This window comes from Elaeis guineensis, chromosome 5, assembly GCF_000442705.2.
Source record: "Elaeis guineensis isolate ETL-2024a chromosome 5, EG11, whole genome shotgun sequence".
In the NCBI taxonomy this organism is placed as follows: Eukaryota; Viridiplantae; Streptophyta; class Magnoliopsida; order Arecales; family Arecaceae; genus Elaeis; species Elaeis guineensis.
Window position 1 is genome coordinate 83,705,753 of NC_025997.2, and position 3,487 is coordinate 83,709,239.

At 40.3% G+C, this 3,487-nt stretch overlaps 1 non-coding gene across 1 annotated transcript; it reads right to left on the minus strand.

Annotated features, from left to right (window-relative positions):
• Window positions 1–476: 476 nt before the first annotated feature.
• Window positions 477–582, minus strand: LOC140858218 (small nucleolar RNA R71). Its single transcript, XR_012141787.1, has one exon. It is a non-coding gene; the product is annotated as a small nucleolar RNA R71 (small nucleolar RNA).
• Between the last annotated feature and the right edge of the window lie 2,905 nt (window positions 583–3,487).

A 3,487-nucleotide genomic window follows, 5' to 3' on the forward strand; every position in this document is an offset into this window, starting at 1 on the left:
GTATGCTTGGCCGTAGATCGTTACGATCAGAAATCCAACCTTTTGATCCAGAAATAGAAAGAACCTTTAGAGCCAACAGACGTAAAAATATGGACCGAAATCAGGAGAATGATCCACCCAAGCAATTGAAGGAGTACTTTACTCCTTCCACATATACCTACTCTCCTTGTATTCAAGTACCCCCTGTGGAGGCCACTCAATATGAAATTAAGTCCAGTATAATCCAAATGTTACCTTCATTTTATGGACTTAGTAATGAGGACCCTTATAAACATCTTGAAGAATTTCTTGAAATATGCTCAACTATCAAAATTCACAACTTCTCCGATGATGCTCTTAGGTTGAAATTATTCTCTTTTTTACTTAAGGACAAAGCCAAATACTGGCTACATACTTTGGATTCCATGACTATATCAACCTAGGACCAGCTGCAAGGAGAGTTTCTCAAGAAATATTTTCCCATAGGAAAAACTAATCAAATAAGGAAAGCCATAACTAGTTTTTCCCAATTAGATGGAGAAATGTTTCATGAAACATGGGAGAGATTAAAAGACCTTATTAGAAAATATCCCCACCATGCTGTACCCAAGTGGCAGTTAATCCAATATTTTTATGATGGGCTCTCTGAAAGACATTGACAAATGGTCGATGCATCATGCGGTGGGATATTTATGCTGAAAAGTGAGGATGAGGCATGGCAACTGTTTGAAATTTTAAGTAAAAATTCATTACATCATATGTCTGCCTCTATTAGAGATAAACCCATGTTAAATCCAAAAAGAGGTGGAATATATGAAGTAGGCAATACCATAGATATCCATCAAAAGGTAGATGAACTGTCCCAAAAATTACATCGTCTTCTAAATACTGGACAATCCCCGATTCCACCTAACCCAATCTAAGAAGTTTGTGCATTGTGTGCAAGTTCGAACCATTTTGTTAGTGAATGCCCAGCCGCACCTCAATTTCCTGAGTTTGTGCACGAGCAGGTTCAGCAAGCTCAAGTCCAACAAGCTCGCAGATCAGGAAATGATCCATATTCGAACACTTATAACCCCGGCTGGAGAAACCATCCAAATTTTTCCTAGAGATCACAACCAGTAGTTGGTCCTGCCACACCTCGACCTCAATATCAAGACCCAACATATAGGCATGGACCATACCATCAATTTCAAAATATTCCTCAACCTGGTCACAGCTCAGCTTTTGAGGAAAAAGTCCTGAAAGCACTAGAACGATTAGAAGTCAACACTCAGACCCTTAACTCTCACACACAATTCATTGCTAAGCTAGAGACCCAAATAGATCAACTAGCAACTGCATTCAGTAGGAGAGAAGGAGAAAAATTACCTAGCCAACCCGAGAGCAACCCAAGAGGGCAATTTGTGATAGAGAGTTCTAATACCCCAGAAGCTTTTTCTGAACATGCCAAATCAATCATGACTCTGAGAAGTGGGAAGGTCATTGAACACACTAGTAAAACCAATGAGACCGACCCTAAACCTCTAACTGAATCCAAATCATCCAAGAACAAGGAGGACCTGAAAATAGAGAAGGAACCAACTGCACCGGAATCATCTTACTTGCCTAAAGTCCCATTTTCGGATGCCCTGAAAGCCCCTATTCCTGCAGATAAGAAGGGAGGAAAACTCGATGAGATGTTGGAATTGTTTAAGCAAGTCCAAATTAATCTTCTCCTTCTAGACGCAATCAAACAGGTCCCTGCTTATGCCAAATTTTTGAAAGATTTGTGCACCCAAAAATATAAATCTAGATCATAAATTCCAAAGAAAGTACGTCTCACTGAACAGGCTAGTTCTATCTTCCAGCATGCCACTCCTCCAAAGCTTAAGGACCCAAGAGCCCCCATCATTTCCTGTGTTATAGGAGATTATCACATTGAAAAAGCTCTTCTGGATTTAGGGGCAAGTGTGAATCTTTTACCTAGTTCGGTGTATGAACTTTTTAGATTTAGAGAACTGAAACCCACATCAGTCACACTGCAGTTAGCCGACAGATCAATTAAGGAACCACGTGGAATGCTTGACGATGTCTTGGTCAAGGTAGATGAGTTTTACTTTCCAGTTGATTTTTTGGTTCTCGATATGGAATTAAGTGGCAACCCCAGACAAATTCTCATTATCTTAGGATGACCCTTCCTAGCTACGGCAAATGCATGCATTAATTGTAGGACAGGAGTCATGGACGTATCGTTTGGGAATAAGAAACTAAGACTGAATGTGTTTGGTGCTTCCCAAGGACCATCAATGGATAGTTGCTTCGAAGTAGATACACTAGAAGATATTATAGAAGATGCAACACCCATAATTCTAGCACCAGACCCCTTAGATACTTGCTTGGCTCACTTTGGAGTGTGTGACTTTGAGGAATATATGAAAGAAGTTAACATCTTGTTAGATACACTACACGATAAAACCACTCCTCCATGGACAATCAAGTATGAGCCATTGCCCACATTAGCCAGTACACCAATAGTCCCATCTTTAGAATCACCACCTACGTTAGAATTGAAACCTCTTCCTGCTACGCTTAAGTATGTATTTCTAGGACTCAATGACACCCTCCCGGCAATCATTGCATCAGACTTGACCCCTAATCAGGAAGCACAATTGGTTGGTATTCTGAAGGAACATAAAGAGGCTATCGGTTGGTCCATTGCCGATTTAAAAGGAATTGACCCCTCCATTTGCATGCACCATATTCATTTTGAGGAACATGCCAAACCCCATCGAGATATGCAGAGGAGATTGAACCCAAACATGCGTGAAGTAGTAAAGAAAGAGGTGGTAAAGTGGTTAGATGCTGGAATCATCTATCCCATATCCGATAGTAAATGGGTCAGTCCCACTCAAGTAGTACCTAAGAAATCTGGTATTACTGTGGTGGAGAACGAAGAAGGTGAACTACTTCCAACTCGCATATCATCTGGATGGCGAGTATGCATAGATTATAGAAAACTGAATGCCGTTACTAGGAAGGATCATTTTCCATTGCCCTTCATCGACCAAATCCTAGAACGGTTAGCAGGATAAAGTTTCTACTGTTTTCTTGATGGTTATTCAGGGTACAATCAAGTACCTGTATTTTTGGATGATCAAGAAAAAACTACCTTCACCTGCCCCTATGGCACTTTCACTTTTTGGCGTATGCCATTCGGGCTTTGCAATGCACCCGCTACATTTCAACGGTGCATACTAGCCATTTTTTCGGATATGGTGGACAAATATCTTGAAGTTTTTATGGATGATTTTTCTATGTTTGGAACCACCTTTGAGGATTATCTCCATAATCTTTCCAAAGTTCTTCAACGGTGTTTGGAGACAAATCTTGTCCTAAGTTTGGAAAAGAGCCATTTCATGGTGCGGAAAGGAATTGTATTAGGACATATTATTTCTGAAAAAGGAATCGAGGTAGATAAAGTCAAAGTTAAGGTTATTTCAAAACTACCACCCCCTACTTCGGTCTG